At 37.5% G+C, this 15,244-nt stretch overlaps 1 protein-coding gene across 3 annotated transcripts in view; it reads right to left on the bottom strand.

The window, feature by feature from the left end:
- The window catches only part of cyst (rho guanine nucleotide exchange factor 18 cysts), a 203,711-nt gene that overhangs the window by 185,266 nt on the left and 3,201 nt on the right, over positions 1 to 15,244 (bottom strand). The gene's annotated exons all lie outside the window — the stretch shown is intronic.

Below are 15,244 nucleotides of genomic sequence, written 5' to 3'. Positions count from 1 at the left end.
ACTTATGTAAAATGTTATTTCAATCAATGTCAAAGTAATATACAACATTAATGTTTATATTGTAAACAATACCTACAGTAAACATATTGCTTAAATATGTCTGTATTATATTGTTCCGCAAATTTGGTCTGACCAAAATAATTTGAGTAAATAATTCGGCATAAAAGGGGAGGGCGTGGGGAATGTTCTATCTTTTGGGGGGAGTGCGTCATAGGCCTTTGGGGGGATGGGCACCCCTGGGAGGAAATGATCGCTTAACTTTACACCCCCCGGGCAAACTGTTCAAACCTTGCCCTTTATTCTCTCTATCTGCCAGAAAAAATATCAAACTCATTGCATATTTGTCTAGAAGTTCCCCACACGTCGGATTAGTCTTATTATACGTTCCGCTTCCCCATGGCGAATAATGATACTCCATCAACCTTCCTTCCACATAGCACATCCTGGACTGCATTTTCCAGACTAGCTATCGCTGACGTCTGGATTCGTGACCAGTATACTTCTCCGTGTTGTATTGTGTGCTGTCCTTTCATCCATTTCATCTTAACATCATTCATCCTCATCTTCGTGATTAGCCTAAAGTGGAAGAAAAGCGAAGTAAAATAAATCAAGTCGATCATAAATGTGGGTGTGTACGTATATATCTACTATATCTCTCTTCTTTTACTCGTACCCCCGTGTTTCAATCTCTTTGCATCTCTTCATATTTGCATCTGTCTGTTTCGCTATTTATCTCTTCAAAATTTTCACTTCACGAGTTTTCATCATTTTGGGGCATGTTCATAGGGTGGTCGCCCCAACTGTTATAAAAATCACGTAAACGCATTCGAGCTACAAACGGAGCCACGCGACTTGTACCTGTACATCGCATCGCTGCTAAAAATGAAGAAAAAACTAAGCATGGAGTATTGAATTCATTGTACTGTCCATCACCCTTATCTCCCTTCCCTCCGACTCTCCAAGGCTGCACACTACCTTTCACGGGATCCTGAACACGGCGCTGGCAGGGCGGTTCTGGAAAATGCACGAGTTCGAGTTAAGAGAAAACAACGGATGATCTCACCTGCAGCCACAGGGAACATCTCTCTCTTCTTTCAGCGCAAAGTAAACAAACAATTCTGGTTGGCTAAACAGAAGACCCTACGCGCTTCTTGCCATCTTTCTCTTCTTGAGGGAGATGCTACTGCCAGCTTCAGAGTCTGGCACTATGCCATGAAATCTGTACGCTTCCCAACAATGCAAAAAAACTTAATGTTTTAACATTTTACACACGAAATTTAGGAGTATGTTAAATGTGACTCCCCCATTCCTCTCTCTGCCTGTTCCATCTTCATACTAATTTTCTTCTGTCCTCACTGGATTAGTAAGAAGAATGTGGTCCTCCCTGCTTGTGCACTGGTAACGTTGCTAAGATATTTATCGCCCCCCCCCTCCCCGTAACAGGTTTCACAAAGGCTCTATTTGTACTAATTTTAACAATAACTGTACCTTTACACCCTCTCCCTTAAAACGAAATTCTGGATAAACCCTTTAAGCTTGTTGTCTTGTAATCAATAGGTCCCGGGTTCTGAACTTTGATTTTGGTAAGAAGATTGGGTTGACGTATAGGACTGAGCCGATACAGATTCCAATGTATCGGCATCGGAAAGTATCGGATGGGATTTACGTACAGATACGTTTTTCGGCACACTCACAAGACTCACGATCTCCGCACAAAATGCCGAGCAACACTTTGGTGGAGCGTGTTTTTCCTGGAAATTATGCAAAACTCCAAGTTTCTTTTCTAAACCAGTTTTGGGTGAAAAAATTAATTAAACCGTAGTTGGGTGGCGTATGTGAACGCTGAGACAAAACAACAGTCAATGGCAAGGGGTCATACCGGTTCTCCAAACAAGCCGAGGAAAGTCCGTCAAACTTTTGTCAGCGAGGAAGGTTATGGCCACCGTGTTTTGGGATGCTAAGGGAATCTTGTCGAATTTATGAAACGTGGTACGACAATCATTTCTGAAGTTTACTGTAACACTTTGCAGAAACTGAGAAGAGCCATCCAGAACAAACGTCGCGGTCTGCTGACATCTGGGGTTGTGTTCGTGCATGACAACGCTTGCCCTCACACTGCTCGGCGAACACAAGACCTCTTGCGCCAAATCAAATAGGACGTTTTTTATCATCCACCGTACAGCCGGACTTGGCTCCTTCTGATTTTCATCTGTTCACTCACATGAAGAAGTGGCTTGGGGCACAGCACTTCGCTGCCGAAGAGGATCTTCAAAATGCTGTGACAGGTTGGTTGAATTCCCAGGCGGCCGAGTTTTATGCAGAAGGGATTGGTAAGTTGGTGAAACGCTATGACAAGTCCTTGAATTTACATGGCGACTATGTTGAAAAATAGATGTAAAGTAAAAATTTGTTGTATCTTTGAGGATTTTTTATTTACAGCCAAACAGCGGTTACTTTCCGAATGACCCTTGTAGTTTAATATTCTGACGAAATTCTTGAATATTTTACAGTAAAAATATTGGGAAATTGATGCATATTGGAGTGGAATTGTTAAAAACAAGTATTAATCAATATTTTGAGCAACTCTTAATTATTACAATTTACAGGTATCGGTGAGAGTATCACCATCGGCACCGGTTCAAAGTGGTATCGGTTCAGCCCTAAATAGAATCCTTTCTTTATTAAATTCCTGACTACACATTGTATCAGTCGATCGAACTTTAGATACACTGCTTAACTGAGTAATCACAATGGGTTGTGTTGCAAAATAAATGGGGAAGTAAGCACAGTACTTCTTAACAAGCGCATCAAAATGTTGACACAGATAACGTCCATATTATCACATCAGAGAACAAGGTACACGTCATATGCTCGAGGGAAAGCCCCGATAACATGTTACCTTGTCTGAACTTTTTCCACGTGTTAAGAAAACAATGTATTCAGGTCGTGTATTGAAAAACAAGGGCCGAGAAAGTTTTTCCTCGGTCATTCTAGGTGAATGGTTCTAACATATTAGAACTGTATGTTATGAGTCAGGCCCGTACCCAGGGGAGGGGCCATAGGGGCCATGCACCCCCCATCCGAACCATGAAATATTTAAATGTGAACCTATAAAAAGCTACGAAAAGAACATTGACGATTTATCAAATTTGTAAAAAATTAAATTTTGTTCTTGCATAAGTGAATGTGTTTGTTGCGTAGAGAGATAATAGTTGTTTGCAGTCTGCAATATTGCGGAGTTATAATTTTATAATCAACGATGCAAGGCTACCAGACGTCCGATTCAGCGATTTAGTTAGACAGTCCATTACTTTTAATCCCTGTCCCGACTTTCTTCGAACTGCAGTTGTGATGCGAAAATGTCACATTATTATTCTTTTGTTAACTCAACATTTAGACGTTCTTCATTGTAATAATAATTGCTAATATGCAACATTTAATTTATAATTATATTATTTTCTAAACATAGAATTATCAGAACTTTTCAGTAGTTCTGGTATAAGAAAATTAAAGGAAATTTGAAAACTGTTAATTTGCTGAACACACAACTACTTTGAAATATCTCTCTGCCCCCCCCCCCTCTCTCTCTCTATATATATATGTGTGTGTGTGTGTGTGTGTGTGTGTGTGTGTGTGTGTGTGTGTGTGTGTGTGTGTGTGTGTATACACACAGTGGCTAGCATATGTCATAGAAATCTAATGAAAGACGTAATTTTAATGAAACTTTGTTTACTAAAATTCAGAGTTCCTAAGATTGCTTTATTTTACTTCTCATTTGCACTACTTTTGGCTAATCGCGAAGATGAGGATGAGTGAACACTCACAAAGGACACCGATGCCCAGGCCGAGATTCGAACCCGCAATCCCTGCATGCTGTGCGGAGGTCGGCCAGAGTTTCTAGGAATTAAATGCGACTATTAAAATTTCGACGCCTGTCACTTTTACCATTTTTTTATATATTTTTAAATAGAATTGATGTTTAAATCTGGCGTGGGACAGCCAAGTTGTTTAACATTTAATTCAATATCGTATAGTACCTTGGAAAACGGTGTATGTAATAATGCTCTAATCTGACTCATCTTTACTAACTACCCTTCCTTTCACACACCATCGGACACTTTCACTTCACTAAAAAGAAAAACAGTGAACAATTAGAAACACTGAGTCGATCTCGGTATTCTCGCCTTGCTTTGTTTATAATTTGCAGCCTCAGCACGGCAGACGGTACATCAACAGTCGGTGTTACTAACAACTGAAATATGATTATCTGTTAAATGAACTGTAGATCTACAATTTTTAGAATTCAATGCAAGAAATTGAATTATATCTCCAAGTGAAATTCTTATACTGACAGATTTTCCGTAATAAAAAACTAAAGGCAATTTTGTGTTTTCGCAGGAAAAAGCGATGACTGGGTGTGTCTGTGTATACTTGGAGTGACGTTGAAGTAGGAGTATCCAACACTGCCCCATTTAGTCGAGAGTCGCGGAGCAAAAAGGTCACACGTATGGACGCAATACTCCACGAATGCACCATGGAGGAACAGCGCGCCTCATACAGCAAGGGCAACAGTAGACACTGTGCACAGGCTTGGCTTTGAGTTGCCTCCCTATCCTCAGTACAGCCCTGATCTGGCGTCCTCGGATTACCACATCTTCAGCCCTTTGAAGGAGGCGCTGCGTGGTCGTCGGTTCAGGTCAGATGACGAGGTCCAGCAGGCGGTGCAGACGTGGCTTCGTGAGCAACCAAAAACCATCTTTGTGGACAGGATACAGAAGCTGATTGCACGATACCAAAAGTGCATTGCCGTGCAGGGGGTATATGTGGAAAAGTGATATATATAGTTCTTCTTCTTGTGTGGAGATAAAGATATTATATAAAAATTGCGTTTACTTTTTAATTTACCCTCGTATGTATATGTATTTTCGGATCTGGTCCCTCCCTCAAAAAAATCCTGGGTATGGGCGTTACGAGTTAATGTACCTCTTTTGTGGAGAGATGGTGACGGTCACCAGCTGTTTTAAGTACAGTATGTTCTTGGAGAAGTTTTCAGATCGAAAGCGACAAGGGCCAATTCGGTCTGTAAGAGAGCGCTCACGGTGAATGCGTAAACAACATACCGAAGCAACAAGGTGCATACCATTGAGACAATGACCCAGTCCGAGCAACACCCTAAGCGACACGTGCAGCTTACCGTGTCCTTTGAGGATTTCGCCAGTCGAACGCAGATTTGTGCAGCCTGTCATGCCGATAAGGTGTGAAACATTGCTGTTGATTCGCTCGTTCCCAAGCGACGAACTACAGCTGCCTCTTGGAAGTGCCTTCAGTAATAAAAGGAACTTTACGAACAGAAACGACATGGCAAGCTGCACATGTCGCTCGGACTGGGCCGTTGTCTCTCAATACTGTGCATCGTGTCATCTCCGTCTGTTGTTTGCGCATACGTAGTGAATGTTTTGCTTCAGACTAAAGAGACCCGTGTCGCTTCGGTCTGAAATCTCCCTTAGGATCAATGAAGGATTTTAACGTTACTTTTCGACACACCCGGATGATCATTTAATTTTAGGAGGGGAAAATCTATCGACTTTTTAAGATCGCCTACGTTAATTTTAGAGGCCTTGGGGTCGAACGTCTTCTTCAACATTTTGGGAGGAGTGATCTCTTCATTTCACAGACAAAATGGTTGTCTAGCAACAAAAAAGACAATCTACTCGGTCATTTTCTTTGTGAAGAGTGAATTGAGAATGACTCAAAATGGAAACATTCTACAACGAATGAATAACATTTCTTGTGAATTCTTTGCATCCTTACTAACCGGAGGAAGGGGGGGTTTAAGATCCGGTGGCCAAAAACTAATATTCCAAGGTCGAGTTGTGTAACAAGTGGCCAATATAATAAATACTCCAAGGTCAAATGGTGCGACTTGGCCTCCATTCAGTGAAAATAAAGGGTCAGATGCAATAAACACTGAGTGAATCGAGACTGTAAAGTTAACTTTTTTACTAACACCCTGTAGTTTCTACCTGGGATGCTTGAAACAGCTTTGGAGACCACCAACCTTAACTCGCTTGTCAGTAAGGTTTGACATGCCTTAATCCGGTTTGCTTACAGCTCTACAAATGCCCTTCTCATGTAACAGCCCAAGATCCAAACAAATGCTAAGAACGAAGATGCTAATGGCTACAAGTTTCTTAGCTTTTGACACAAGGAAGCCTTGCACTGAAGAGAAAAGCTGCTTGCTACCTGTGGATCCTGTCAAGTCAAGGATGCTGTGATGTATATTTGAGGTAAGCTTCAAATTTCATGCTTAAGATGACAAGGATTGATGTGAACAGGCGCCTGTGATGCAGGTGCATGGTAAGTGCAACGCTCTCTACATTCAAGACGTTTAAATAATTTGGGATTTATTCACCTGCTTAACATAGTAAAAATGAAAACAATCTGAGATAAACATACTCCCAAAAAATTCTGCATGAATTGTGAATGAAACATGAATATGTTCATCTTATCTGAATCATATCTTACATTTCTTCTGTAACAAAATTTATCTTTATGCATAAAAATGCACCTAGTTCGAAAGTTCTGACTAAACTGACTGCAGGATGGTTCACAATCAAGAAATTGGTGCATTTTGGTGCAGCATGCATAGCACTTGTCAAGAGTTGGTCAAGTTACTTGAAAATAAGTTAACTTGTCTTCCTTCCAAAAGTAATGAACGACTTTACTTTCAAACCAAGATTTAACTAATACATCGACAGGTATTGATATGTAATTGTTGTACCATATTGTGGTTATGTAGATTTTTCTTTTCATTCTTATATGATATATATATTTGGGTGTGGATGTTCAGCATGGGCACAGAATCTAGAAAAGGGGGGGGGGGCTGTGAAATCTGGTTGGATAATTTTGTTTATTCATTCTCCTTGTAATCTGTAAATTTTTACAATTATTTTAAAACAAATCTGCATTTTCTTCAAATTAATTTTTGCTCCTTAGATTTATCAGAAAAGTAAATATTGTTAAAGGAAACTTTTCATGTGCCCTTAAGTTTTTGTGTTCAAATTTGAACATTTGTTCTGAAAACGTCTAGGTGCGTTTTTCTCAATTTAGGTTGATAAAAAGTAGCAAGTTTTATACAGTATTAACCTTTGTATATCGACACAGGAATCCTACAAATTGTTATAAAACCAATTTCCTTCCTCACTTTCTGAATTTCTTTCCCAGGTGACCTTCTGTCTTTGTTACTTTCAGTGCACTTATTTTCATAATTTCTCCTTCATATTCCTTATCTTTTTATGCAGAAATATTACATCTAGATATCATCATTTATCTATGACTCCGATTATTGTTATCTGTTAATATTGTTATCATGCCATCATCAAGACCAAGTACCAGGTGTAGGTGCAAAAGTCTTTTGAGAATGTCTTGACAAATTTAGGCAAACTTTATTTACACCAATAACGCTTATTTGCTGACACCTGAGTGGCATTGCAGAAGGAAGGTGCTTCATAACCCTTTGCATTCATCCTTGTTGCAATTAGATAAAAGTGACGGAAAATCAACCTAAATTGAGAAAAACGCACCTAGACGTTTTCAGAACAAATGTTCAAATTTGAACACAAAAACTTAAGGGCACATGAAAAGTTTCCTTCTTGTAATGATACAGGATATCATACTCTTTGAACCAAATTAGTGTATATTGTGTAAAAACTGACAAGTTGTTACAAATTGAATAAGAATTACAGAAAGTGTTTCTAAGTGGCATAAGGGGGGATACACTATATTTTTCTTCTAATTATCAATTTTAACGTTCGTTTTAAAATATGTTGACACAAAAATGACAATCAGAGGTCATTTTTACAACTTTCTCGTAGTTCTTTATTGCTTTCACTTGAAAATTCTGATTTTCTCATAATTTCAGAAGTGGCCGCAGCCTCATCAGCTCCTCCCATTATAAAACCATATAATCATGAATATGGGTTGTTTATTTCCAGTGACAGGGACTCAGATCATGCAGTGCTGCTGTTAATTTGTGAAAAACATAGAATTGTGGTTTTGGAGTGACTTCTGTTTATATTTTCAAATATTACCCTACTTTCTTGCAACACATGCCACAAATACAATTGACAAATATGAAGAACCACTATTTGCAGCGGTAAAAGAAAATAATTACAGAGTCCTAGAGAAATATAACAATACTCATGTTCATCTGCGATTGCAGCTCAAGCAGACTGGAAAACTTCCAAGTGAAATGGTAATAAACTACAATTTCTATACAATAAACAAATTATTTAATAGACAGAACAACAGGTAAATACATCTTTTAACAGTTAAATTCTTAATACTGTTCATGCATCCAGTGTCTTGTATGGAAATTCCAAGTTGAGGGATACTTTGCAAACAATTGTAAACCTCCCCACACGCCTTCCCAATTCAAACAGTTCTAAAAGGAAATATTGAACCTTAAATAGACTTGTTATAAAATATTAATAGGAATAACCACTACACAATCATAACAGCTATTAAACAATTTAACAACAAGAAACAGAGCCAGAAATGAACCAAGAATAAAGATGGACATGGAGGAGTTGAGGGTAGCCACTTCTTGTGAGCCACACTGGAGAGGCAGTATTTCATCGACAAGGAATAAGTTTAGATTACTAATTTCTAATTTATTTAACAGCCAATGTGATGTGAAAGTGTGTAATCCATTTTTATTGAATATAATACTTTACTGTACATGTTAGCACCTATTGTTAACAGTATACAAAGATCATGAAAGATAGAAGAAGAAATAGAATATTAGCAGAATAAGTCGTGGCGTTTTCCAACTTAACAGAGGTACAGAAGGGAAGTTGCCAGACAACTTTGCCACATTATCACGAATTTTTTGGAACTTGCTAATCAAAACATGTATGTAGACTACATCATTGTAATCCACAAGAATTCCACTTAACACAGAGAAAAATAAAAAACAATGTGAATGTCTTGCTACGAACAAGAATCTGTAGCCAACCCCCGTTGTGATCATGTTGTCAATCATCCTCATTGTCACGATTAGCCAAAAGAGGCAGAAAAAATGCTGAATAACAAAAATCAAACAAAAGTCTGCATTTTCAGTGACTCATAATTTTTTTTCCTCATTGGAAATTATGTTATTTATTGCTCTATGCTTATGGCAAATTAATAAGATTATGGAATACAAATGATTTTTCTGACTTCCTCTTTTTTTCTTTCTTGTGGCAACTCTATATTGTTTATATAGAGCTTTAGCTAGGAATTTGGATTTGGGACGACGAAATCTTTCGTCCTCTCACGCATGACTTTTGCCTCATCTGCATCACCAGGGAATGCTCACAGATACGTAAAGCACATGCACATGGAGCATGGTGCACCACCATACTTCTCTCTCTGGAAAAGTTTAATATTCCCACACAGTGGCTTCCAAACTTGACAATTGTCATGGAGGGGAAAAAATACAAAACCGACTAACCAACGATCTGTGAGCAATGAAATATTTGCAATTCAGACAATATGAAAACTATAATGTTAATGTAATGTTTGTTCCCTTGTGGTTAAGATGACCCGGGGCAATTATTGGACACAGAAAATCTGGTTAATATTGGACAGGGACCAAAAACCATGTTGTATCATAAATTGTTACATCTACCAACCAACATTTGTTAATTGTATATTCAGCAATGCTTTGATTAATTATTGGGATGAGATTACTACATTTTCTCAAAAATATATTAATAACCCAAAGCGCTAGAAAAAGTGTTTTAACTTTTTTTTTTTTAAATGAAACAAAATTGTGTATATGTTTGTTTTCTTTTACTTGATCTTGAATTTTGTAATGTAAAGTCTTGGATATGTGTATGAAAGTGGTTTGTGCTGAAAAACACCATTGTAGGATGAACAGTAGCAGTATGACATGCATGTTTAGTTATGGGGTAATTATTGGACACAGCGGGGTAATTGGTGTACATGCTATGGGGTAATTATTGGACAGCTTGATGATTGGACTGCAACAGGTACTGGTGGCCAGCACAACCACAGATTGAAATTGTGAAAACACTGTATGTGTTTCATGGTCCTGTGGAAACCGTATCAGTTAATCCATTTCAAATAACTTGTAATGATGAAGTAAGGTCAATGTTTCAAAGTATCTCAGGTGCAGTGTTAACGCCGTTGCCTTGTAATCAAGGGGTCTTGGGTTTGATACCCGGTGGAGGCACATAGTGGTTTGGATCCCACTTTAAACTGTAGGTCCAGTCCCGATTAGCCTTACTGTGCATAAAGTGGACTAAAAACACCAAATCAAAAATCTCTAGACTCAGGAAAGAAATATTCCCTACTCCACAGTCCGATCGTGTAATTATGAAAGATGATGTGGAAAGTGACAACCTAGTGTAAGCCTATAGCATCTCAATATGCTTTGTTGCAGTGTGTTTACTTAAAATACATTTGTGCAATGTTTGTAGGCCTACTTGAACAAAGAAGCTGTCTAAAAAGTTTAAAGTTTTGAAAAGTTATGTATTTAGTTTTAACTGTATTTAGTTCAAATCAGTTCAGTTCAGTTACTTGTAGTTTGGTGACAGACAGCACCTGAATATGCTTAAATTTACTTGTTATAGTTTGTGTGATTAAAAAACACCATTTGTGCAATGTTTGTACTTGAACAAAGCAGAAATTATTAAAAGGTTGCCCGAAAAACTAATTGTTTTGCTAATTTTTACTAGATTTCAGTGTTATACATCTTTTACAGCAGTCATGTGGTGTTCAATAATTACCTCACACACAGCAACTATAGTACACACCATTGTCCAGCATTTATCCCCTATAGCTCATCTCTGTACTGTGCAGAACAGATTGAAAACTACTGTCCAATATATACCCTGCTGTGTCCAACAAATTACCCCAAGGGCGGGGTAATTTTTGGACACAGTTTTATTTTTTATTTTTTTACTGCTGAAATGAATTAGTAAATTTCAACAATGGTACCAGACAGATATATCAAATAGACATTACCAGAAAAATTACTGGCTAGAAAAGTACATAAATGTGGGAGCTATAGTGAAAGTTTGATTTTTGTCCAATATTTACCCAGGGTCACCCTATACATGGCACTGTGGTGTCCCTATCGCCCTTATGAGTGTCTGCCCCTGGTTTTTAAATTCTTTGTATTGCAGGTTCAAATTTGCATATTTGTAGCAACATCAGGATGGTGGTATTTATTATATTAATAATAATGCATATGTGTAAAACAGAACCATGTTCAGGTGCTTGATTGATGCCAAAGATCATTGCCCATCCCCAGAATGCAGAAGGCTGAATATTGAAGAATTGGTGTGCGAACAAGATTGGGATGTGAAGAAAAAAAATTGCATCTCTGAAGTTGTAAAACGTATTAATTTGTGAGAAATTATGTTGTACAAAATAGGTGGACTTGCTCAAGTCACCACAACCTGAAACATTGTATGTTTTTGTATGTATGTATGTTTTCATGTGGAAACATTAACACCAACAGATCTATTAAATCTACTCTGCTCAAAACACACACACAAACAAAGATTTAAAAAAAAAATCAGGCAAATCTAGGGCTGGTGGTTCTGTAGCTCCATTGGTAGAGCAATGGTACAGGATCAGGTTTGAGTCCTGGTCGAACCTGCATTTTTGTCTAAAATTCCTACATGATACAGATCCCGTGTAGGCAAAATCATAAGGTAATAACACTATAAGCACACCCACACCCTAGTTAAAATCTGATGCTGTAAAGGGGCACTAAACACACGAAGACAAACATATCAACACGACCCCAGAGAGGATTTTACTAGCTGTGGGTCCAAGCGCCAGAGCCTCATTAGTATGCAAGAAGCAGTTACCAAGGAAGTAAGGCTGATTTCTGGGTGCCATCTCTCAAGATCACCTCCACAAAGGATGTTTAAAAACATTGAACATGAACATGAGAAATAACCTTCTACGTAGTAAGAGGATGATGCGAAAGTTCAAAAAATCTGCTGCTTCACAATAACTGGGCTAAAATTTTATGTAGGCAAGCTAAAATCTGTCATGTAAGTATTTCCTGATAATATGAGGATCAATCTTACAAATAAACTTTATGTCATGCTAACCTCTTAAAAGCTACAAAACTAAAAACAGTTAATTTTGCTTTCTGTATCGTTAATTAAATGCTACAGGCTAAAGCTCCTTCATATTTTGTCACATTTTGTAATATAGCTATATTTTGTAAAATGACAAAATTAAAAGCTAATTTTAACATTTGTTCCAGGATAATGCATGCAGAATTTTCATATAATAAAATACCATTCAAAATAATCAATTATAGTTTTGCAATGTCAAGAAAATATATTTATAATAATAGTAAAATTCAACACATTTTAGTAGCCTTCAGATTATTTCTATTTCTCAAACAGCACCTCTGCATGAGGTAATTTAACCAAGAACAAGCGAAAGATTACTTTTTACATAATAATGTCAGAAAAAAGATACATAAAAAGGTAAAGTTTTCTGTGCATGCCGTGAAGGCACATTTAGGGGATATGGGTGTAGGACTTTACATATGCTCAATCTCGACCATTTTGGAGGCAATGTGATCAGCATCATTCTCCAGCTACCATTACTCCCCCTCCTTCCCCAGGTACCATTAGCCCCGTCTATTTCACTGAACTTTTTTGACTCTCTTTGCACCGAAGCGTCTAGTTCGTTGATTTGGAGCCACATAGTGTATTTGGTGTCTGCACTATGTTCTGGAGCGATGTATGTGTGGTGTATGATCATGTGGTAAGTACTACCTAATCAAATGACCATTTAAAGCAGCAGACCAGCATTTGTTGAATCTTCTTAACTTGAACACTGCTTTCAGTCTACTCAGAGACATTGAAACTATTTCACAGAAACATACAGACATGGCTGAACACACTGGTGGCAAAATTTCATCATGTGGAAGGGAATTATATAATTAGCTCCTAGCCCAAGTTTAATTCACTAGATGAAAAGGTGGGAATCGAAATACGTAATAATTGAAGTTTTCCTGGTGATATAATTTATATATTAACAGATTATTCAATTTAAACTGAAATATGGCAGTATTCTTTATAACATTTCATTTTTTTTTATTTCTCTGGTGTCCATATTAATTATGTCTCACCAGAAGTTATTCTGTGGACAAGCATCTTACTTCAGACCATTAACAATGTGCTTCAGTATATTTTACCTACATATTCCTATGAGGTAGCAGTGTCTGGGTACCTGTGTTGTTATGTGACTGCACAAAAAAAAAAAAAAAAAAAATTTCATTACGTATTTCTTTTTTTTAACGATTGTTACATTAAGCACCTAGAATCTATCACCCTTTCGTTATCGTCGACCCTCCGTACCCCCCAATAAGGTGATGATTTTTGTGTCATTTATGAAGATTATGTTCTATACGAACAATTTGTGTTGTTTTTAGATTTAGGAGGTGTATTATAATGGAGTAATGAGAGTTTTTTGATGGGATTATTTATGACGTCATTTTCATCCTCGCCATATGCATGTGATATGAAGGAACATGTTGTTACATTGTTTGTGTTTGTAACTTGGAGCCATGTTGGAAATATCAGAGATTGAAGGTTGGCAATCCTGGTGTTACATCAGGAAGCGCGAGATGATGTTTCGGTAGACGAGGAATGCCTACAAGGTTAGGTTAGGCAGCATTAGCATAAATACAATGACAAATTATTATTTAAGCTAAGAGAACTAAACCTAGTTAGCCTAAACTAACAACGTAGGCATTTAGCCTAAAATTAAAAAGCTATCTCCCATGACGTCAGAACACAAGGTTGCTAAAGTGTTGTGCAATAAGTGAGACCCTTGTGTTCTGACGTCAGACTAGGAATGCCTACGAGGTTAGGTAGCATTAGCATAATTCAATAACAAATTATTATTTAGGCTAAGAGTACTAAACCTAGCTAGCCTAGCCTAACAACATAGGCCCCGTGACATCAGAACACAAGGTTGCTAAAGTGATGTGCAATAAGTAAGGCTTTCATGTGACATGGTACTGCCCCAGAATTTGTTTGGAAGGTGGGTGTGCGTTTTTAGTGTGGTAAGTGCTATCAATGCCCCTGTAGCAGAAAGTGCATTGTTTTAAGGCTAGTACTTTTTAAAATTATATATTTTTGTTTGCATTGGAAATATTTGTTAGGTTAGGGTTTGGTCACAATAGTGATTTCACGTTGTTTTCTTAGTACTTTTAAAAATTATGTATTCTCGTTCGTATTGGAAATGGTTGTTAGGTTGGGAGGGCCATATCTGGTACAGATATGATTTCACATTTTTGTTACGCCAGGAGTGTTAGTTTTTTTATGGGAAAACTGAGTCATAGTAGTCCAGAATAGAAGTTTCTTGTGCATACACGTGTCATACTTTGCGATCAAATATCTCCGTTATTTGTGGTTTCCTAACACTGGAACCACTTTCATATTACATAAAACGTTGAAATCTGTCGATTAAAAAAATTGAAGTAATTCTCGAGGGGGTACCATGGGTCGACGGCCCCACCCATTCTATATTTTTTTGATCCTTCATCTGTAAAGGTTGTTACATCATCAAAATGCCATCTAAAAATTCAAAATTTCTAGCACCTCACTACAAAGAGTGAAGAATTTCACGTACTCGTGAAAGTAGAAAATTATGCATTGTTCATTTATCATGCCGTGATGGTAAAGTTTATATTAGGTTAAGTGTGTTAAATTTAATGCTGTTAGAATTTTCTTAAGCTTTTCCTTCGTTTTCTTTCTTTCTCAGTGTGTATCTATGCAAAAATTATATTCTGTTTATAAAAATTGTGAAAGTGCTCAAAGATATGATGAACTGCTCAAATGCTGGTCACACATATACTAATGGGTTCACTAACATTCTTTTTTGGTAACACTTCGATCTGGTCCCAACGGATTTCTTGATTTTTACAGAAGAAACTACTTACGGAAATGAGTTTCTGTAGCTTTCAGAAGTTTGTGGAGATATTTTCTTTCATCATGGAATATATTTCACCGGGAATTCATGTATTTTTCAACAGAAATATCTTTCCGATGCACAATTGCCGTTGCTTTCATTTCCTTCCATTACGTGAACCAGATGTTGAGTATGTTTGATGACGTAACCCCCTGTCAATGTTTCCAACCACGCAGTTGTTTTGCAAGTGAAAAAAGGAAGAACAATAGTTACTCGTAATGTGAAA

Source organism: Lepisma saccharinum, chromosome 1 (genome assembly GCF_977018435.1).
Source record: "Lepisma saccharinum chromosome 1, izLepSacc3.1, whole genome shotgun sequence".
In the NCBI taxonomy this organism is placed as follows: domain Eukaryota; kingdom Metazoa; phylum Arthropoda; class Insecta; order Zygentoma; family Lepismatidae; genus Lepisma; species Lepisma saccharinum.
This window is presented reverse-complemented; position numbering and strand designations above follow the sequence as displayed.